Source organism: Vanessa atalanta, chromosome 16 (genome assembly GCF_905147765.1).
Source record: "Vanessa atalanta chromosome 16, ilVanAtal1.2, whole genome shotgun sequence".
Taxonomy (NCBI): Eukaryota; Metazoa; Arthropoda; class Insecta; order Lepidoptera; family Nymphalidae; genus Vanessa; species Vanessa atalanta.
The window spans coordinates 9339269-9364490 of NC_061886.1; the positions used below are offsets into that span (position 1 = coordinate 9339269).

General features: G+C 31.5%; 1 protein-coding gene across 1 annotated transcript in view; it reads left to right on the top strand.

The window, feature by feature from the left end:
* The first annotated feature begins 289 nt into the window (after window positions 1–289).
* The window catches only part of LOC125069841 (neuropeptide CCHamide-1 receptor), a 216599-nt gene continuing 191666 nt past the window's right edge, over window positions 290–25222 (top strand). Inside the window, exon 1 of the mRNA XM_047679433.1 lies at window positions 290–420. The gene's annotated coding sequence lies outside the window, so the exon portion shown is untranslated. The remainder of the gene's footprint in view (window positions 421–25222) is intronic.

Sequence of the window (25222 nt, forward strand, 5' to 3'; positions counted from 1 at the left end):
GAAGTACCGTTACAGCTTTTAAGTATCATTACAGAAGAAAACGAATGAAGTATCTACAATGCAGACTAGATTTTCCCGCCTCGTTAACACTAAATTATACCAGTGTTTTGAAACCGCGGATGAAGAAGCGGCGTTCAAGAACAGTCGAAAGCGAGCTACCGTCAGCATAGGGCGGGCGCCGTCTGACGTCTGAGCGATCCGCGGAAAACGCATTCCATTTTCGAAATACGATTGAAACTATTTTGTGACATTAACTTTTTTTAATTTATGCCTGTTTATGCTTTAAATAGTGTTCGATTCAGTGTATTTTGAACTTTGTGTGATTTGTGAACTAATTGAAACTTTTTAGATCCGATTTTTTTAAATAGGTTCGAATTAAAAAATCGGGTTCTTTTGTGAATGTAACTGGAACCATAAATCGTAAGTAGTAGATAATTTATTTTTAATATTAAGGTATAGCTTAGAAAAAATGTGTATATTTTTTTCAGAATAAACATGGATTTATACGTAAATTAAATATATATATATATATCACGTGCCTGACTTTCTTCACAGTGAATTATTTCAAATTGAAAAGTTTAAAAAAAATATATGTCTGATTTTTAGACGTAAAATAGAATTTCTGGTGATAAATAATTCCGAATGAACAATTTGAAAATATTTTACCTATGAAAAACTTTACAATACATCTCATTAAACATGTAAAAATATTTTTTTCTCTTGAAATTTATTGTAGTTTCATGAAATACGAAAAAGAGTTTATATATGTGTATGCGAGTATCTCTATCCCTACTGTCTAGTTGAACAACTTTTTATTTTTATCTTATTTTATACATTTAAAGATAAGAGAGATATTATTTCCGCTTCTTGTTTAATTCAGTTTTAATTAAAAACTAACTTTGAAATGCTGCACTTAGATTTTTTTTACTAACATAAATACTATGCTTTAAAATTTTTAAAATGAAGTTAATTCTTGTTATTAAATTTTCATTAAACTTATGTAAGTTCCCGGGTAGTTCGCGGGAGACTAATTGTGTAATAAGATGTATGTATTTTTAAAATTTATTTCTTGGAAACCGGCAAAGATTATATTGCTTATATAATGCTTACCTTGTTATTTTAATAGTTATTTTTGCATTTATTTCTATTAAATATCAATCATCAGCTAAACTATTATTACTATGGAGTTTGTGTAAATTTAAACACAAAAAATCAGCTTTTAGCATTTTTCCAAAAAAAAAAGATAGCAATTGTATTTTTTTCAAATTGAATGTATTAATAGCTTGTGCTGTAAACGGGCACAGAAATTTTCCACGGAGATATTAAAGCTGGAGTATTAATTATAAGTCCAAATAATAAATTAAAAATATTTATATAAAACCTATTTGTACTGTCACCAACATAAAAAATGAGTGCAAAATTTTAGCTCAATCTTTGGATGGAACTGGCTTGAAATTAATTTCCAAGTTACACACAACATACTGATCAGTGAAATAAATTAATGAAAGATCTCACATATTTATTTTTATTATGTATAAATTGAAAATCGTAGTTACACGTGTGTATAGTTTGATACATTTACAGTTTGGTAGACAAAGTTGATTAAGGTATTTTAACTTCCACGCGAAACTATTACAACAGGTTCAATTTTATTATGTGTGTATATATTGATATATGTTATTGTTTTGCTTATTTTTTTATATTGATATCGATTTCTATGTTAATATGCCTATGTAGTGCGTAATGCTACACAGAAATCTGAACACATTTTTATACAAATAAGATTACACAGTTATTTATTTATATTTAAAATATGCATAGAAGGTTTATTATCCTTTTTTGTTTTTTTTTCAGATGTGTTAGTTTAGTTTACATTCTTAATATTATGACATAATAGTGTACAATACAGGCTTCAATGAACAATAAAATATAGTTATATATAAGTCCACTTTAGTACTTTTTTCACTTTTTTATTTCTCAGAATTCCCTTTTTTATTACAAATATCTCGAATTTCAAATATATAAGGTTTTTTAGGCTGGGACTGCTGACCAACAGAAGACTTAAAAAAATACTATGGACTATAAAAACTTAAATGAAAGTAATAGAAATAATTAAAAATCAAATTGTATGAAAGCTTACTTGTCAACTGCTAAAATTTCTTAATAGGAGAAGTCGGACGACAGAAGCGACGAACATAGCATAAACAGACATTGCGTAATTGATCCGTCAGTATTATAAGTCGAAATAAAAAAAAATCTTTTAGATACATACACATTTACACACTAACGTAATCATCATCATCCTCATTATAAAACCCTACACACACAAACAACACAACGCAAATCGAAACCTTATTCTTTCACAAAGGACTTCAATAATAATAATATAATAATAATAAATATTGGACAACATCACATACATTACTCTGATCCCAATGTAAGTAGCTAAAGCACTTGTGTTATGGAAAATCAGAAGTAACGACGGTACCACATACACCCAGACCCAAGACAACATAGAAAACGAATGAACTTTTTCTAAGTCGTCTCGGCCGGGAATCGAACCTGGGACCTCGGAGTGGCGTACTCATGAAAAACGGTGTACACACTACTCGACCACGAAGATCGTCACTTCAGTAACTAACTCTTCTTAATATGAGAATCAGAAAAAAATATTAATAATTAAATAAACGTCAATAAATTATTTTCGGCGTACTAGCAGTAATCGATTACAAGTATAAATATTAAAATTGTTTCTTATTTGCTGAAATAGTGTTCTCTAACACCAACCATATGTATAAAACATGTCATTCTTTAAAACAAAATCAAAATTCCTGATTATATATTTACCTGAGACTAAAATGAGTTCATATCATTGTAGTCGATATATTGACTTATAAAATAAATTATCTAGTTATTTTAGTAGGATTTTATATTTTAAATAAAGCCTAGATGGCACAAAATTTAGAAAACGTGGTTGTTCATTTATTTTATTGAATAATTCTAATCAAATAAATTACTGAAATAACGTGAAATAATGTCTTTATTTGTACAACTTAAAGGCGAGCATACTATTTTATGACTATGTAGACATTTTGTAGGTTTAACTATTAAAACTTATTTTTATATGAAATACGTAGACGGTCGGGCAAACGGTGGACATGGTGAACCTGATGGTAAGTGGTGACCACCGCCAATAGACATTGGTGCCGTAAGAAATTGTAATCATTCCTTACATCTCAAATATGCCACTAATCTTGGAAACTAAGTTATTATGTCCCTTGTACCTGTAGTTACACTGGCTCACTCACCTTTCAAACCGGATCACAACAATACAAACAATACAAAGTGTAGCTGCTCGGTAGTAAAATATATGATGAGTAGGTGGTACCTACCCAAATGGGCTCAAAAGAAAGCGCTACCACCAAGTACATTAGTGCATATGCTTTGCTAAAATTATAAAATAATATAATGATAGATAACTTAATTTTCATGTGCTTATTTGAACTTATAATATATTTCAAGTTCGGTAAAGGTTTTGCCTTTCCATCCATTGCTATTGCCATCATGCGGAAATCTATTTTTTCGGATGAAAATCTACTACAGATGAAACCTGCAGTAGAGTAAATTAATATAATAAGCTCCTTAAAAGTAGAGCAGGATTTAGCTCAATATTACGGGGGATTTACTCCGGTTTTAAGACATTTGAATTAAAGTTTTTTTTATATGTTTTAAACCTCGAATTTGAAGCGTATTCAAGTAGTATTCCATTATTGGCAGAAAAAATTAATCACAACTCACTGAATTTATTTATTTAAAAAAAAAAAACATTTTAACCATATCGCAATTCATCTGAAAGAACTCGTTCGAATCATTATTTAAATTTCAGAATACGTTTATTTGTATTAGGTACTAGCTGTGCCCGCGACTTCGTGCGCGTTTGATTTAACGTTATTGTTCAGTTCTCAGATTTTTCTATAACTTATTAATTCTGTCGTTAAAAACTTTTAAATTATAAATAAAGTCGTTGGTGGGAGGCACCCGAAGTTTCGTCTGCGCGCTGTATCGTCTGTACTGGATAGTATTTGGACATTGCAGCGTGACTTTATTGTTATTTTATATATAACTATAACAAAAGCCTAAGTTACTCCTTATTACATCAGCTATCTGCCAGTGAAAGTCCCGTCAAAATCGGTCCAGCCATTCCAAACAGACAGACAGACATAAATTGTAAAAAATGTTATATTGGTATATTTATCGTATACATGCATTTATCAAAAAGCGGTTATTTTAATATTAGAACCAGACACTCCAATTTTATGATATGTATTTTTATTACATTTTACGTACCGGTTTATATATACTTTATGTTACGTATTTAAACATATATTAAATAAAATATATGCAAATAATTAATGTTATGAGCCTGACGCTTATTGATATAGTAGCACCACAACTCTACCCACACGCATATTGTGGTACCAGAGTGGTGTCAGAGGTAAAATATCGATAATGAAATAACTTGAATTAGCAAACTAACTTAAACAACTTGCCAAAAAGCGTTGCGTTAATAGATTATTAGATATATTTTTATCTATAGGTAATATCAATAGCGAAATATGTCCATATATTTGTAAATAAATAAAATATATGTATATAAGCAGATACAACATGGCAGTAGAGAGGGCAGGCCAAGCGGTGACGACGTGTGTGTTTCGCATTAGAGTATTCAAAATCAAATTTCACTCCTTAAACTGTAACATTTCATCATAAAAGTTTTATCTTTCTCTATAGATTTGCGCGTCCATGAATTTTTAATTTTCGCTTCCTTTATATTTATAATATAAACTAAATAACTAATAACTTTGAGAACTAGCAAACCGTGACAGCCCGAAATCTTGCAGTTTGAAGTGTGTACTGTATTTTTATTTTGTTATATATGTGACGGTAGATGAGCCTCAGTTTCATCAGTACGGTCCATAGTTACTAACTTCTAAGCAGTGGGCGTCGATGGGTCAATTTTGGAGCAACGAAACATTAATGTACTCGTTTATGATTCAATCGCTTAGCTTAGGAACGCCCGTTGGTTTCAATATTCGACCGCATTAGCCGGTTGCTGCTCGAGAAGTGTGGAGTGCGGCGCTCAGCCGGTGAATAATCGACTCCGTCGAGCGCCGACAGACGGCGCTAGCGTTCAAATGACGTTCCAATGGCACGTTTACGACTTATATATTAATTAATGAATAGTTTTTTATTTGAATTTAATTAATTGAATACATGAAATCAATACGCTCATTGAAGTGAAATAAATCAAAGCGGAGAAGTTGAGAAGTGGAAAATTTCAATTCAAATAGATATTGCTATCCGCTTAGCCGGCATGGCTATAAACATGGCTATAAATATAAACATAGAAATGATCCTGATGTCTTGGTTAATTGTGGAAATGAGAATATTAGTAATTCTTTGAAAACTTGTATCTGTATTTATGTACTTCCCTTTCTTTGTTTTAAGAATTCAGTATCTGCAGTGCGATTCTGTAAGCAATCACTTCGTATCTCACTCGACTTTTGTCGGACTTCAATGTTACGCCGTTTTGAAACGTGTGTCCTATAAATTTTATAATTAATATGTCAATGACGTATATCTCTTTCTGTCACCACAGAACTTGTTACAACAAGACACTCTAAACAGATGTGTTTCGAGTGTCTTGTTACTGAATAGCCTAACGGTTTTAGTCACACACGCCAAATTATAATCCTAAAAATATATACACAATTAAAATATTAGATTGGATTTTTATTTTCATTATATATGTACAGTCAGAGTAAGGAAACTTTCGTCAGTTTTCAAATTCATTCCTTTATCAAGTCGTAAACTCTTAGTACATTTTTAAACTAAAGCATTAAACAGAAAACTGCACATAAAATTAAAGTAACATAGTATGATAACTAGGTTCAAAATAGTGTACATTACGATGCAATATGTCATACTCGATCGGTAAAGCAGATTATCGCTCATACTGAGCACACGAAAATAGAAATTAAGGTGACAAACCTTTTCTTACCCCGACTGTACATTAACGCTTATGCTTTACATACATTACATTAGCAGCCTGTAAATTTCCTACTGCTGGGCTAAGGCCTCCTCTCAATTTGAAGAGAAGGTTTGGAGCATTTTCCAATGCGCCAATGAGGATTGGTGTAATACACATGTGGCAAAATTAGACACATGCAGGTTTCCTCACGATGTTTTTCTTCACCGCCGAGAACGAGGTGAAATTTAAACACAAATTAAGCACATGAAAATTCAGTGGTGCCTGCCTGGTCTTGAACCCGAAATCATCGGTTAAGATGCACGAGTTCTAACCACTGGGCCATCACGGCTCACCATGAGCACGCGGTATACTCACCTTAATAATCATTATTGCGTGAAAACATATATTCAGTATTATTTAAGTGAATAGTGGATATATTCCTTATCTTTTGGGAATACTGTGACATATTTATTTATAAATATTTTTTTAACCAACTTCATACTGGTTCGTCCGGTGACGCCAATTTAATTTAATCCGGGTAGTATATTTTTATTTTTAAAATTTCCCGAGCTACCACAAAATAAGATTATATCGGCTTCCTCGGTGTAAATCTTCCCTTACCATAAGACAAGAGTGACTTATTTATTGCCTTCATTTTCTTTCTCGATCGTTATGGATTATCAGATTCAACTAAGTGGAACCCTTGTATATAATAATGTTATCTAGATTAATTAATTCTGCAAAGTACTAATGTCTTGATCTATCATATTCTGCTTACCCTGCACAGACATTGACTTATTACGGCAAATTATTATAAATAGTTCTAAGCCTATTAATACTTGACAATTTATGTGGTTGTAACTGCTTGCAATTGAACATGACATTCAACTGTCAATACATATGGCATATTCACTTGGTGGTAGGGGTTTGTGCAAGCCCGTCTGGGTAGGTACCACACACACATCAAATATTCTACCGCCAAACAACAATACTCACTATTGTTGTGTTCCGGTTTGAAGGGTGAGTGAGCCAGTGTAACTACAGGCACAAAGGACGTAACATCTTAGTTCCCAAGGTTGGTGGCGCATTGATGATGTAAGAAATGGTTAATATGGGCGGTAGTGACCACTTACCATCAGGGGGTCCATTTACTCGTCCGCCTACCGATATCATAAAAAAAAGCTTTGCAAGTTCATCTGTATGTCCTCTAATCAATTAGGTTGCTGCTTAATACTAAAGAGGCCGCAATGAACCTATTGCTTGAACTATGAATATTAGCCGAAGGCTTCGAGTTCAAATCTTGATATTATCATCATCACATTGAGTTTTAATGTGCCTAATTAATGTTTATACTGAACCTTGTTCTCGATGAAGTGAAACCATCGTGAGGAAGCCTACATGAGTCGAATGAAGTTTAGTTAGTTAGAATGCACGTGCGTACTTCTCTAAAATAAAATAAATGAATAATTAATCTTCATTGAAATTTTGAATAACTTCAATGAGACATTGTTAATATTGCGTCATCAAAGTCGTCTGAGTCAAAAAGGCATTATATCTTTTTCATGTAAAGATTATCTTAACCAATTTGGGATTTCGAAGCCTATAAAGCTGAACATTGAGAGAGAACTTGTATGAGTCTAATTAAGCCGAATATTCAACTCAGCCTGTAAATATGTCTTTTGAATATTCGTCTGATACTTTGATAATTGCTATATCCATTCCTAACACAAGATTTTTATTTATTTAAAATACTTTATTGCACAACACATTAATACATAATATAAACACAAAACATTAAATAAATTATGTGCAAAGGGGGTCTTATCGCTTATAGCGATCTCTCACAGACAACCTTTGGTGATAGAAGAACTTAGAACGGAAACAGGTAAATGCAGAAGTAGATAAAGAGAGGAGATAAAAACTATAATATAAAAATATTTATACTAGATAATAATAAAATAAACATAGCTATATCCTCATACATTTTACTCAATAGGGTTTTTGTATGATAGGCAGACGATCAAATAGACCACCTGGTGGTATGTGTGGTGGTGGTAGGGGTCACCACCCCTGGTAGACAATGGCGCTGTGGGAAGTATTAACCATTCTTTACATCGCCAATCTGCTACCGATCTTGGGAACTAAAATTATGGCCCTTGTGCCTGTAGGTACACAGGCTCACACATCCTTCAAATCGGAATACAACAATACTGAGTACTGTTATTTGGCAATAAATTAAGAATATATACGGGTAAGGATATTTTAATAATTCCTTGAAATTAGGTATACCTAGTTCCTTTAAAATAATGATCACTAGAATTATTAATCCAAATGTATATATGCTAAGCTTTTGAAAGATAAGCGTAAAATTCCATAACATTATAATAGATTGATGGTGGTTCCATTTTTCATTATCTTTGATAATAATACATACATATCGTTGTGTGATTGATAATGAAATTGATAAATTTGATTTGTTTTATGATAACGTTTTTATTTACGAAGTCATAATATTTTTTCAAATACTAAAACTACAAGTGCGAAAGTAACTCTGTCTGTTACCTCTTCACCCTTAAACGGCTGTACCGATTTTGATGAAATTTGGTGAGGAGAAATTTTGAGCCCCGAGGTAGGTCACAGGTAAAAATACCTCTCGAGGGAGTAAAATGTGGGTGATGGTTTCTGTGCTATAGGTGAAGTTTAATAATTTTGCGCAGCTAAAGCCTTGGGTTCAACTAGTTATAATATGTATGTGAAATTATGTTCTTTAACCGAAAATTCATCCGACTTCGTTGGAACTTTCTTCGTTTGTTGTTGACACTTGCGTAGTAGTTCCTCGATTCAACGATGTACGATCGTACCATTGAAATCAAACAAGAAATGCAACGTTGAATATACTATACACACAACATGATACTAAAATATATTCAAGAGCCTTTCTGAAATAGTAATTTCATTCAAGCATTATTGTTGATAGTTGTTTATATAATAGATAGAAGAGAAAATGGGCTACCTGATGAGAAGTGGTCACCATCACTTCCAGTCATTGTCGCCGTAGGAAAAATACCCCGGTTATAATACGCTACTGTCTTGGGAACTAATATATTATAACCCTTTGTATTTTTCTAATTAATTTGCTTGTATTTACACTGGTTGACTCTCCCTTCAAAATACAACAATAATGATTACTTAATACTTTGACGGTAGAATATGGGTTGGATGGATGGTACTGTAACTGTTCTTCCATCGATCATACCGGACTAAAGGACGACTACTGCGCAAAACCTGAAAAATACCTAGCTGAAACTGCGGCTTTATTCGCGCGAAACTTACTAAACACAAATTACCCCCTTGGGATGGAGTTTCCTAAAATCCATTCTTAGCGGATAACTTCACCTTATAAGGAACCTACCTGCCAAATTTCCAATTTTTAGGTGTTATTGTTTCTGAGTTTTCGTGATCAATTAGTGAGTGGTATTTCGCTTTTATATATATACTAGCTATTGCCCGCGGCTTTGCTTGCGTGGTAATTGATTATATTACAGAATAATTTATAATATTCCGTAAATTTAAGATATTTTTGTATACCACATTTATGGTTCGACTTTCGTAAGCTATATCCACTCACCTTACTCACCTCGCTTACTCACCACTCACATTCCTTATTCCACCCTCTAAGGGGTAGAATATACAGAAATAGGTATCTACTCATTTTTAAGCATTATCTAAAGAATAAAGTTTAATTTTTTTTACTTAAAAAATGACGGAATTCCATACAAACTTTCAACAACTTCCATACAAACCCCTATTTCGCCCCCTTCGGCGGTAGAATTTCCAAAATACCTTCCTCACTGGGTATATACTCAATAAAATGGTCCTACTAACAAAATTTCATGCCCCTAACTTTTACAGTATAACAGTTTACGGTCGGCGATGATGAATCAGTCAGTCAGGACATGTTATTTTATATAGTTAGATATATACAATACATAGATCTATATATCTACTTTTTAACATCAGACTACTTATACAATTCGTTTACGCAAATACCTAATTTTACTGATTCGAACCGATATTCGAAAATGGAATCTCAAGATAAGGGGCCGTTTAAGCTACAGATCTCGCGATCGCGCACCTCCACTTTAAATTATTGGCGTTTTTAACAAATATATCCTAAATTGTATTTTTTGCTGTCTTTGTGATGACATTAGTGTGCGTGAAATACGCACACTAAGACATATTTTAAGCACGAGCATCACCAATGCACGATAATTTAGTGACCACAAAAATAGAAATTAGTAAAAGCTTCTAAAATCCCATAAGTTGTATTAAACTTATCTCCTCAACCTATCACTCACAAACTAGTACGCTCTCGCGTTTTTTAATCGCTTTTATTTTCAACCCTAAACATGATAAAATTAATTCAGTGAAAGGTGTTAATTTCCAAATTTATATGACCTTTAATCACTGTTTAGAATTATTTATTTTAAGCGTAACTGTTTGTGTATTCTACTTTAAATATGTGTGTCTTTCGCTTTTGCATAAAATAGAAATGACTAAGAAATAGCAGGAAATAATTCAGCGCTTAAATATTCACTAACAAACGCATACAATTAAAGCCGAAAATAATAAGTATTAAATTCAATAATCATAGATTTAAAAAAAAAAGAACATTAATACTCTACACCGAAATCTCAAAAACGGGTCGTGATTTAAATCTCAGCTCAAAGTCGAAATGTGTAGTGACAACTTATAAATGGCCGACCGTTGGCCAAAAGGCTCTCCTCCTTATTAAGGGAAGTTGTGGAGTTTATTCCACACCCATAATGTTTCCAACATTTTTCTGACACATGCTTTGCAAGCAATCGCAAGAAAACGCCGAAAGCGGAATTAATTAAAAACACAAATAAACTACTCACATATAGTAGCTATCTTCAACAGGATCAGAACAGATATTTAATTAAGAATTTAAATTATTTGAATAAAGTACTAGTTAGTATTTTTAATTAGCATCTTACTTATCTTATAATAAGTTTTAAATCCACTAAGCTATCTTAGCCCTAAAATAATTACAGTTATATAATTCACTGAACTGAGCATGCAAATAACAAAGCACTCGCGTAATTAATCTCTTACTCTTGCTCCTCTCAAATTAAATGAGAGCTTTGAAATAAACAACGAACTATAAATAACTATGTTAAGTAACGCTATTGTCGTTTTAATTAAAAGGGTTGGAGTTATGCTGTGCAAATTTGTTAAATTTGTGATATCTCGCTTATGGTTTAAGTTGTAACAACGTTGTTGTGGGTAGGAGAAAAATAACGAAATAACCGTTTTATTTCGTTATTTTTCTCCGTTCCAATGGTTTCTGGCGAATATTTCTTTCATTGACCATTTTACTTGAAAAAATAGCGGCGTCGGAACGATTTTATTGTATATAGTGGAAGTAAAATACATTCTGATGTATGAATAAAATGGAATTGAAAGCTAATTGCCACAATTAAATTTGATATCAAATATACTTTGATATCGAAAATAACTAACTATTTACAAGTAACAACTAACAATAACGTTTTAATAATTGAATAATGATAACCTCGAGTTGACCTTGACATGTCATACAACTATAATTCGCCAAGGTGAACTTAGTGTGACTTGCCAAGTGAAGGGGTCGCCAAGAAGGTAAGATTTGTTAACACCTAAGTTTGGGTTCTCCTCAAATTCTACGCGCCCATTACATATGCGTAGGCACCTAACGTCGCTATCATTGTTACACGTTTTACGTAATATCACTTGACCAAGAATTCGAATATACCAATGAGATAATCTTTCAGCCCTTGTACAACTACTCTGGAAACGGAGATTGGTCATGAAGTTTTAATATCACGTATTAGAACCGTTAAAGAGTGAACGAACGACCTTATTGGTAAACTATTTACTATAGGATGCACCAGTTCTAGTGGCAGGCGAAACAAAATATAGTTCTAATAAAGAATATGTAGAAAATTAGGCCATCTTTTAACCGTTTAACGTTGAACGTTTAATATATTCGTATCAATTATTATTGTTGTTTTTTAAAAGTTAATACAGCCATGTAAACTCTATTATAAGGATCCCTCAACGTTATGAAAGTCACATGCGATTTAATGACGCTCAAAATATTTTTGTAACGCATTTAGTTCAGAGTTGGGAAAAAAACGGTTAAAAAAACAATTCAACGTTATTAATTTTGTTGAGTAAAATATTTTAAAGGTCAGTATGTTTTCGCTTTTACCTGATTTTACCCAGAGAACTATCTGGATAAAGTAATTTAGGCGCAGATCCGAGGCCGAGAGATTTATTAGATCTTTAACATAAAGGGAAATTCAACAGACTTTTATTCATTACGGCATCAGATTAAATCTTTTTCACTATAAAGATATATTGCGATTCTTATTAGCTTATATTCAAATATGATTTATTTATATTAATTAACAATAAAATACACCAAATTAACGTCGGTGACACACATAGCAATAAAGGCGATGAGAGATTTGGTATCCAACAAGAAAATTGTATAATATCTAAAGTGTGTGTAACAGTTTTTTTTAAAGATGAGTAGCAATGCCCCGTTATAAGGAATTACTAATATTCCTATTTACCCCTCCATATAAGCTTGTCTTAAGGATGGGGACGACAATAGCTCAAGGGTTCAGGATCGGCCCTTAAACCATTGCGCTATTAAAAATAAATTGAAAGTATTATGATGTTTTTAGTTCGTGCAATTCCCCAACTATCTTGAGAAATTTGTCTGTGTGGTGTTTGTATGTAGTTTGGGTGTATATCAATTTTATAATTGACTCGTCTCATTAGTCTAATGGTAACTTACCTCCGTTTAAAACTTTCCTCACCCAACCCGGTGTTTTTCAAACCATTATGAAGGATTCCACTGATATCTTTTCAGACATGTTTCCTTTCTGAAATTCGCAGTAGTAACCAAAAGTTTGGACATTTGAAGTTACTATCATGTCTCAGAAAGCACTTACAACGTACGTTTAAAATCCATACTAAAAATTCTAAAAGCGTTAATCTTCAATCGTTAGGTGCTACGAAATCGGTGTAGCAGAATGTGCCGTGCCTAAGTATATAAATGATAACGTGTTTGGCATTTTCTGAAATTTTTAAGCCATAATCTTAATACATTAAATTTTTATTTTACAATTTTTTATTGTACTTTATTATTAAACGAAACTTCAAATTTATATTATTATTTTTAAGATTTAACTTCTTATATTAAACCCATAATATACATAATTATCTATAAGAATTTGTAATATAAGGTAAATTTATCCAAATATAAGAGTATGTATGTGTTTCACTGAAAGTATTTCTTAATTAATCTTTGTATTGTCAATATATTTATTAGTCATATTTTAAGGGAATCTTAATAAAAAGTTTAATACAATGTCAGTATCCTACATTCTGTATATAAATAAACTCGTATAAGCCAGTGATAATTTGAATGGACCAACTATTTGTTTAGAAGAAAAAAGGACAACAAAATACACTCTATCAAGTGAAATCCGGATATAGCCGGAATTTAAACTGTCCAGGCAGCGGTGGACTGTGGAATTATTTTACTAAAACAGAATTTATACTACCTACGCCAGTATGCATTTGAAATGATATTTATAAAACTATCTAGTATTGTCGAACAGAATAAGTATATTGTTTTTTTTTTTTAATATTTTGAAGTAGTTTATAATATTATAATTTCCTTACTGTCTTTTCATCATACTACGGTATAAGTTCTATATTGAAACATAAATACTAAAATATTAAGAATATATTTTACCGTAGAAGTACTTTGTCATTAGATTTATATTAAAATGAGAACTTAAATATCAGGTACGTGGGAGTAAATATTTACTAGAGGGTAATAACTTAATTAGAAACTTATCTTTTTAAGCAATATCGACAAGCATGTAAAAATTAATGATGAACTTTGTAGAGTAGGATAATCTATTTTTATGCAAAAATTGTGACCTTTATTTTTTTTATTAGATGCATATAATATTTTGTTTACAATATTTATATCGTCAAAATTAATGGTGGCATAATGAAAATATCGGTATAAAAAAAGTAAATAAAATAAAATTGAGATCATTTATGTATAATAAAAATAAAAGAGGACCTAGCATTGATCCTCTTGGAACTCCAAGCTTAAGTAAAAATGCTTTTATTTAACTTATAGAAGTTGGTCGAGGTATTTGACTTAAGCTTAAAGTAATCAGAGGAAGAGTTATAAATTTAAAAAGAAAATTCAAGCATCGTTTGAATGCTCAAGCAACATCAACATCAATAACAAGAACTGTTTCCGAGTTAGTCAATAGCCATAACGCTACTTATAATGAAGAAATTAGTATTCACCACGAAAAATATTATTCATTAATATGTATACAGTCTACAGAGTGCTGTAAAGAATAGAATGGTTCACAAGCGAATCTGGTCAATGGATAAAAATGTATTAAAATAAAGTATTTCTTTTTATGTAACAGATCAGAAGACGGAAATGCCTCAAAGTGTTCACATATTAGCGCTGTACGAAATATTAACCATTCCTTACATCGCCAATACGCCACGAACCTTAGCATCTAAGGTATGATGCCCCTTTTTCCTATATTTATACTGCTCACTCTCACCTCAAACGGGAACATATCACACATAATACTTAGTATTTTTGTGTGGTTGTAGAACATCTGTTGAGTGGGCGGTACCTACCGGTCATGTTTTAACGGAAACTTTATCGAAACTACCTGGCTTCGTTTTGACATTAAGACCAAACATCTTCAAAAGTAATCAGAAGTTTTCCTTGATTTTTATCCATATTATAAAATGTTTTGAATACACCAAAATATATTTCCAAGTGGCTATATAAAGAGACACTTGCCTCTTTTTTTTACAAAAAAAAAATATGGGATTAATATAACCACAGTTTTTAAACGGAATTTTAATTTAAAGCAACTCTTTCTACCTGCCATCCAAATTATATTTGTGATTGTATCGTTATTTTATTTCTTAACCTGATCTGAATTTCATAATCTTTTGCTATAAAATATTATTGTATACATAAGTAACTTATAAATAGAAAATACATGCTTAAGATACGATGTTTATATGATTTCTTCTCCAGATGTTCCTGACAACGTAGCCATAGGCCAAGTTATTGTATGTTATTATTTCGATATATTTCAATTGCAATATTATTAAAGCTCATGATTGTGACGACACAAAGAGAACTTTTCACTTTATAATAATATAATGTGCAGCTGTATCATACATAAATGCATCGATGCGTAAAACGGAATTTCATACAAAGTTTACTTGAAAACAAGCATATTTCACAACTATTATTTTGTAGAATAATATGTGACATTAATGTTTACTAATGAGCTTGTGCAAGCGTGATCAGCTGTTTACCAACTGCCAAATAAGATAAGTTTGAGTTACTCTGGTCAGCCAGTATTATTACGGGCATAAGGAACATAAAATGTTAGTGGTACCATAAAGTGCCCATAGCCTAACTACCACCTTAACAAAAGTTGGAGTTGAAATCCACCTAAAATATTTACTTCTATCCTTAAATTTTACCAATATTTTTTTTAAAGTGGAATTCTATGAAACATAATTTAATTAATTTTAATTCTATAATAATAAAAATGATTGTTTACTTTAATTAACTAATTATTATAATTGATTGCAAGCACAAATGCTGAAATCAATGTCTAGGTTTGTTTGAAAACTTTAACTATTATACTGAGGTGATAGTTTTACTTTAATTATAGTTCTGCTAAATGACGATTCAAAAGTGCTTTTAAAAGCCTTTTGTCAGCGTAGACGCTACTCTCTCGCAAAGTTACAACCTCTTCAAATTTAAATTCATACCCACTATCACAAACGTCATGACCTTGGATTTAAAACGTATTAATGTCACTCTCTCGTGATTCAAGCGACAATACCCAGTACAGTCGCGATCTTATTAATTACAACGCCGATATGATTGACAATGATAAATAGCGGTATAATTTTTAGTTTTTAATAAAACATTTAGTAGACGTCAAATATAATTAAATAAGTTTGAAAATGTTTTAACGAAGTTTGTTAGAAATTCCAAACGAAATTGCATATCATGTTAAGAAGAAATATTTTACTTAGGTATAAACTTTTGGCTGTTCAGTTTATTTGCTTATCCCAGAAATTTATTGTAGTCGGATTACTAGTCTGCTTATTGTACGTCAGTACACTTATTTGAAATATTTTATGACGTCAGAGTTAGAATTGTTTAAATAAACATAATAACAATGATTTCTATATACATAAATATAGTATTATTTACATAATATACATACTATGTACGTATACATGAAACATTTGAATTACGTGGGTATTACAGGATTATTTCATCTTTGATTTGGACATCGAAATTTATGAATATTCGATGAATGGTCGAAATTCGACCATTATGTTATTGGAAATTTAAAATGAACTAAAACAGACTAGATCGAGATTAATGAATTTACGGGCTACTGGCGTTACATTTTTACATTCCCAAACTCGCCAGTAGCTACCAAACAAAAAAAATAACTACATGATATATAAATTAATATTATTTAAATAAATATTTCATCAACATATAATGTAAAAAATTGTGAACGATAAGTAATTTATTACTTTTTAATTTTATAACAAACATGATCAAAAGGATTTTCCTTCAGTGACATACACGCAAGTGTTCATTTTATAAATTAAAATAATTAAATATTTTAATTGATATAAAAGTTGATTTATAAAAAGTTAAATGTCTGTTTATCCTATTCAAATGAATATATTTTCCCTGAGGACGGGGACTTAAAATGATTTATAATAATATTACCTTTATATGAAACGCGATTGTTTTTTAAAAGCATGTCAAGATAAATCAGTTAATACTATTGTTGTGACATCAAACGTTGTTATTTCAGGTGCTAGTATTTTATTCTCTACAGGTAAATAAAATGAAAAAAAGTTAACTAATGTTAAAAAAAAATAAACAAATGTTATAAAGAGGTAAAAAAATGTTTGTTTGTATGTCCGTTACATAACTCAGGTACCGGTAATGTTCCAGTTCTACATTTTCACTAGTAGAAAACATTATTTCTAATTATATTATTACATCATTTTCTTTAAATAATAATAAAAAAATAAATCAATAAATACTAAGTACACGCTGTACTTAGTATTCTTCGATTTCCAGGCTGTAGAGTTGTACTTCATTGACATAAAGTCTTTAATTAAAATTGTGGAAAAGAATATCGGTAGAATTTACTTTCTGAACCGGCGGTAGTTTTACATTTAGTTCAGCAATGTAACATGGCGATATATATATATATATATATATATATATATATATATTTATATATATATACATATACATATATAAATAACAAAACGAAAAATAAAACCAAGCAAGACTAAGCACTTATTAATATTCCATTGCGTCGGCTTTAATCCTAAGTGTTCAACGCGTGTTCCAGTCGTGTCAATGACTTGTCCCAAACAGGGCTTATATTTACAGAGTACATACGATATTTAATTAAATAAACTAACACTATCTTAAAGCAGGCCCTACCTTTAATATGAGTTTGTGGTCCATAGATCGTATTTAGAATTTGTATTTTTAATTCTTTAAGAAAAAGCTTATCAAGTTTGCCAAGATTTTATATTGGTTAAAAGTTCTTTACCTACAATTAGTGTAAACTTTTTTAATATATATGTATTTGTTATTGCAGAATAAAATTAATTGCACCAAAGGTCGGCTTAACGCTACTGTACTGTCTGCAAGCTAATCTCAAAACGTACGCGAAAGATTGTTAGTGCCTGGGCACTAGGCGTTTTAGGTAGCAAAGTGTAGTCTGGATTTTCTCATCTAAAAGTTCGTCGTTTTGCTCCATTGAGTAATTAAAATCCAAACATGCAAACTCTCACCTTTATAAAATGAGTAGGATATACATATATATTTAATTTGTCATCCGTCGTTCTAAAGCAAAATAATTATATATTTTTAGTGTATGCGAGAAGACGCGTCGAATTTAGTTGCCAACTGTGATCGTAGTCTTCTCGAAATATGTCGAGCGTGAATAGATATATACAATTAGGTCATTACGGCTCATTCAGTAGTAATAATTTCTATTGTTGTATGCTAGATTTAGTGTTTAGTGATGTATAATTACAGGCTTCTAACAAATCCTTCAAAGATTCTATAAAAAAAGAAATTTTCTTTGTTTAGGTATGTATTTTAGTTGCATAGTTGATCGAGTAGCAAGTTTATTAGGGACACTCTGAAGTTCTGATTTCAAAACCCAGCTCAGGCCGATATTATATTGGGTATTTCTGTAAAGGAATGTTTCGTAGCAGCCATTGAAATTTAGAAGTTGACAGGACTAATAATTTCGTCTTGGACAGCACGTAAAGCCGTTGGTCTTGAATAATGAGGGTTGCATTTGTTTAAGCAATCATGTTTTTCTCGTATAATCTAGGCTAGTCTATCTTAAGATTCGCCACCGTGACTGAAATCAGAAGGACATCATTAATATATAATATTAATGCATGTTATATTTTATTATATTATATTACGACCTCCGTGGTCAAGTAGTGTGTACACCGGTTTTCATGGGTACGCCACTCCGAGGTCCCGGGTTCGATTCCCGGCCGAGTCGATATAGAAAAAAATCATTAGTTTTCTATGTTGTCTTGGGTCTGGGTGTTTGTGGTACCGTCGTTACTTCTGATTCCATAACACAAGTGCTTTAGCTACTTACATTGGGATCAGGGTAATGTATGTGATGTTGTCCAATATTTTTATTTATATATTATTTATATTTATATTATTAAAATGGAACGAATATCACAGAAAATATATCCAATTCCAGCATATTATTTAAATCAGACGCATAAATCAGAATACTGTAAACCAGATTACTGTAATTAAAGTCGTTGCTTGTTGGCAGAGTAACTTTAATTAATCACCCAATTAAGAATCGATGTGATGATGAACAGTTAAAATGTTATCAGCTGGAAACTGTCATTGACCTTGAATAAAATGATTATAAATTTTTTAAAGAGTTTGTTGACCTTATTATCTAGGATCTAGTAGTTTGTAGTAATAATTATAATTGGATTTGAAATAACATTCGAAATTTGAACATTTTAATCATTTTCAATTGGCAACTCGTGTTTGAACAACCAGACCAGTCGCTCCCCATTCCCTTGTAGTTCAATGATTAATTATGAATTTTAAATTAAGAGGCTTATACCGTTGGATATTCACACAATTGATATTTTTTATTTTGGGCTTAGGCTTTCTTATACCCAACCGGAAATTTTAATTGGCTATTAAGAAGAAAAATAATCCAGCTACTAAAATTTATCAACATTATTAATTATTATCACAGACCACTGCTGGTCAATGGCAGAGGTTTGGCCTTCGGTACAGGCCAACGTATACCAAAGCCCCAAATTCTCCACATTTCGCATCCAGTCAGGTTTTACCGCCTAAATCACTTACTCACGACTTTATAAAATTTTACAAATAAAAAAAAAAACGATCGCAAACTTTTTTACAATTAAAAAACATCATACAGATTTTATTACTCCTCATTTTATTTAAGGTTTAAAGACGTTTTAAGATATTTTATTATGTGTCAAGAACAATCAAATTTAATATCAATTTTTAAATGGCAATACCGTGTAATGTACACAGTACTTCCCGCGCCACTGCTAAAAGCATTTTAATAGACAGTATTGATTACTCATATCTCATTACACTTACTTATCCATAAATAAAAGTAAACTCCATTATTATCGTTAAGTGAAACACCTATAGTTTAACAATCAATGCAATAATTAAGAAATGTTATATTTAAATGATATGAATTTAATAAGTTTCTACATAATATACATAAGTATACGATACAACGCTGAATAAACTTTAGGAACAATATTTTCATTTTTTGTAGTTTTAATTTTTAAGAAAGCAACTTCCGATGTGCTTCCCCTCTTAGTGGAGCAGCTATTTGGATTAGGATACAGAAAAAATGAGGACTTTGTTTTTATAATTTTGATGAGACGAACAAAATAATACCAAAATGAAGGACACCGTTAACCGTATTTTGGTGAATTTTAAGGCATTTCCAACTAGTCTGTCCGAACTGATAAGACTTGGGACATTTGAAGTACATAGCCTACACCTTTCTCAAAAGCCGGCAACACACCTGCAAATCGGGGTGTTGCAGATGTCCATAGGCGGTGGTAGTCACTTACCATCAAATGAGCCTCCTGCTGATTTGCCACCTATATCAAGAAAAAAAAAATGCTTACGTTTTCTGTTAATAGTTATGCTCAAAAAATTCGAAATACAAAAGTAGTCGGAGGTATATTATAAGAGCAAGAGAAAAAATAAATAGAGGATACATTAAGATTTTGGATGTGACATTTTCTCGCTGATTGATAACCTACGAGGGAAGGCAGCACTTGGCGTGGTTTTGCAATGATTGACGACAACATTTTAGATTTTTATAAACAAATTGTAATCGTTAATCTAAACTTGTAGCTGTTCGAAATTATGGTTTTGCACTTTTAATATTGTAATAGTTTCATATGAAATTGTCTCTTTCTGTCACCAGTAATTTGGACTTCAAAAGAATAAGACAAAACATTGTCTATAGTAAAACAGTGTTTTATAAATGATCTCATACGTAGCGGAGAAGAAAAACATCGGGAAAAAGTTTACATTCATTGGTAGAAATTCTGACATACATATTATGTATAAGTAATATCTAGTGGAGAAACGTAGTGGAATAAGTTCTAGAACTTCTTAACGAGCGATACATCTGGCCGGAATATTATACTCGTTATTTACTGCTATGTAAACATATTTGCAAACATTGGTCAGACTATCAAAATAATCATAAAGAGAATAAGGATATTAGAGTTCTGGTGGTATAGCAATAAGTTTTGTACTTAGTGGTAGGTTTTATGCGAGCCTTTGAAGGGTGAGTGACCCAGTGTAACTACAGCCAAAAAGGACATAACTTGTCAGTTTCCAAGGTTGATAGCGCTTTGATTATCTAAGAAATATTTAAAGTTCCATAAGCTGCCAATGTCTATGGGCAGTGGTGACCAATTACCACCTGGTGGTCATTAGATCGTCCGCCTACCTATGTTATAAGAAAAAATAAGTGTTTTTTGATTCAAAAGCAAAAATAGGGTTAGAAAATCAATATCATATATATTATTTACAGTATATGTACGATTAATAATGATTTATCATTAGTGTAAATTTATTTATAAGGAAAATATTTTCATTTTAGTAGGGCAATTGGTACGAGTAGATTATGGCCAAAACATTACTAAGAAAACTGGATTATAGTGGATAGTATGCGGTTTTATCCAGTTTGAATCGGATTTTGTTTTGAAAAACAGTAGTTGGTCAACTGCAGTCACGATGAAAACGTTTTTATAATACTTATAAGGCTCATTACTGATAAAGTATAATTAAGCAATTCTATAACAACGACAATGATATTATATTATTGTTAAATGAATAAGAAATTTTAATCATCCCTTCGGTCAGCTAGAGCGCAAGACATTTGAAATAATTACCCCTGGGAATCGTCTCCGCTTGGTAGACAGATATGAATAGTAAAAAGTTGTGATATTAATATTATGTCAAACGCTCAGCTGAAACAAAGTCGCAGCGATTTGTATCAAATAAATAATATATCATAAGCGTTACGAAAATATAAATGAAAGTTAGAAGACGCATAAGTTATATTTTTTTCTTCCATGATTTATCGTACACAGCAGACATTTACTGTGAGCAGTTATTTTGGTATGATGATCGTTCGTGAAAGGTTCACCGTCTCCGAACTATTTCTTATGTAGCTGTAAAAGCGTGTTATCGTATTTGTTTTATAATTGGCTTTCCGTCATTCAACCATCGATAAAATATATTTGATACAAGCTGAACCCGCCGGTTGGGGCCCACGCGAAATTTATAAAACTTTACCTATATCACATAAAAGTATCACTACCATTATACCTCCCCCTCGTGGGGTGAATTAAAATAGGAGCCTATATCCTTCACCAAGACTCAAACTATCTCATTACTAAGCTTCATCTAAATTTGTTCGTGAGGAGGTAACATATAGAGTTAAAGTTACTTTCGCATTTATAATATTTGTAAAGAAGTATAGATTTTGATACATCCACGTCTGCAAATTTAATGCATGAAAATTAATATATTGATACAATCCATAATAAATATTAATCCTTTTAGTACATAGATTCAATAAATGTTTGTTTTAAAGAGGCTTCTTTTAACTTGCTTATTTATTATTATTTGCATTCTGTTACATAAACATGTTCCACAAACATGACTTCAATAAATAAAATGGAAATTTATATAAGAATTTAAAGTTTTTCAACTGTTGCCGTATGTTGTGTTGATAGAGTAGTATGAACTGCCTGGATATGTTCTATTTATTTATGTATCGCTAAAGATAAGAATATAATTAACCTATTTGGTTTAAGTTCTTATAGAATTTCATTTGTCTTATATTTAAAGTCTTAAGATGAACTTAAAGACAAAATTTTGAGCGGCATGAACCGTAAAAACGATATTGTCAAAGTCGTAGATCCGATGTAGGGGATTTTGCATTTTTTTAATAAGCTTAATTATGAAGATTCGAAACTAAAACACAAAAGAAAGAAGAGTTTTTAAAAAACAAACTTTCGACGACTTTCTTTGTCATATTTTTTTTTAATTATTAGTTTCAGTGAAGATGTTAAGCGAAGTTTCTCAAAGGAAGTAATATGTCGTTCGTTATAAATTTTTCCTTACAAGGATGAAGGATATTGCCTAGAGACTTGGTTAAAGAATAAAAGTACATTTTACATCAGACTATTTAGTCTAGATTTTTAGGTTAATTTTTATAATTATTTAATGTTCGATATTTATAAATTATGAAAAGCGTGGTGTAAATTCGTGGATATTCTTGAAAAACATGTATTTTAATAGTTATATTATATTTAATTAACAACAGAGCCGAGATGGCCCAGTGGTTAGAACGCACACTGAATTTTCATGTGCTTAATTTGTGTTTATAATTCATCTCATGTTCGGCGGTAAAGGAAAAAATCGTGAGGAAACCTGCATGTGACTAATTTTAACGAAATTCTACCACATGTGTATTCCACCAACCCGCATTGGAGCAGCGTGGTGGAATATGCTCCAAACCTTCTCCTCAAAGGGAGAGGAGGCCTTTAGCCCAGCAGTGGGAAATTTACAGGCTGCTAATGCTAAGAAAAATTTAATTAACTGATCTAATTAGCTTGACCCCTTTAATTTTATTGATGGAAAAGAGTATATAGTAAGTAGAGTCGAAAGCACTTTTGAGAGTCTACTTGAATTGGGTATATTTTTCTAAAACATTTTTTTCGTATAGTAGACTTTTAATAACTCTAAGAACTAAGTTCTAATGTTCAAGAAAGATAAACCGGCATTTGAGCAGCGTGGTGGAATAAACTACAAATCTTCTCCGCAAAAGGAGAGGAGGCCTTAGCTCAGCAGTGGGAAATTTACAGGCTGCTAATGTATGCATGTAAATACTGCTTAAGTATAAACTGCCACGTTCGACGGACGTGTTCAATTGCCAAGCCATCCAAATAATTTACAATACGTCCCAAAGTCGTCATGTTCAACAACTTTGTTCAAGTAATGGGCATATGGTAGCAAAGCAATTTCAATACAATTCGTTCCAACATTATAAACTTAGACGAATAATGTATTGTTATAGAAATTGTTTTAATGGAAGTTACTGTATCTGTTAAAATTGACTTAGATTTTGTAAAAAGTAGAATTTGAAGTTAATGATAGTTTGCAATAGTACTTTTTTTACAAATACAAATCATTTATTTTGACGACCTCCATGGTCGAGTAGTGTGTACACCGGTTTTCATGGGTACGCCCCTCCGAGGTCCTGGGTTCGATTCCCGGCCGAGTCGATGTAGAAAAAGTTCATTAGTTTTCTACGTTGTCTTGGGTCTGGGTGTTTGTGGTACCGTCGTTACTTCTGATTTCCATAACACAAGTGCTTTAGCTACTTACATTGGGATCAGAGTAATGTATGTGATGTTGTCCAATATTTATTATTTTTATTTATTTTTTTTTATTTATTGATAAAAGAAACACGAATCGAAACCTGTATACTTACATGATACATTTTAGAGAATATGAAGTACGGTTAATACAATCAGTGACAATTCAATTCAATTCTTAGTTTAATGGCCTTTAGTTGTGCCGACAGGGCACAGATTGTATCGCCAATGTCACGTAGGATGGAGGAGACACGAAAGAGATTGATTGGTACGGTTGACGAAACAAATTCAATTAAATTTTGAAGATTAGCATAGTTGTAGCAATTTCCTTGTTAATCCTTAACCTAGAACAACGCAAACATTAAGGGTTAATAATAAGGTAAATTTAAAAATAATTGTTAGTACATTAGACAACAACAAAGTTTTTGTTCGCTACCCTCGGCATCGACCACGTAGAAAAATAACTGTTAAGTGCTCTTAACAGTTATTTTTCTACGTGTTACGCGGGTCATTATAGAGTATGTATATGTGTATATATATTACAATAACCACTAAAACTATGAACTAACATTATTATACAAATATTATTTTATTTTTTGACAGTTTTATTTAATAATTTCAGTTGTTATTTTGTTGTAGGTTCTTAATGTTTGTAGGGTATCTCTCATGAAATTTTTAGACCAGGAGCTGGTCCAAATCAGGATCTTTGGTATGTGCTGCGTATCACAGTCCTGACCATTATTCATTAACCAGTAAAAATAATAACGATTTTATTAATGTAATATTTCAATTTGCCATTTAACTGATTAAGCAATTTATCTGTCCAAATTATTTCATTTGTTCAGCTTTGTTCCGATATCTGCACAATAGATGACATACGTCTTTGTGTTCTTGTTAACCAATAGAGACCATTTGGCTCTTCGTCGTTACTATAGGAAATTTAAATATGGCATATAAAAAAAAATCTAGTGAATTTTAAATGTTATCAACAAATTACTTAATTTTAATTAAACAGCC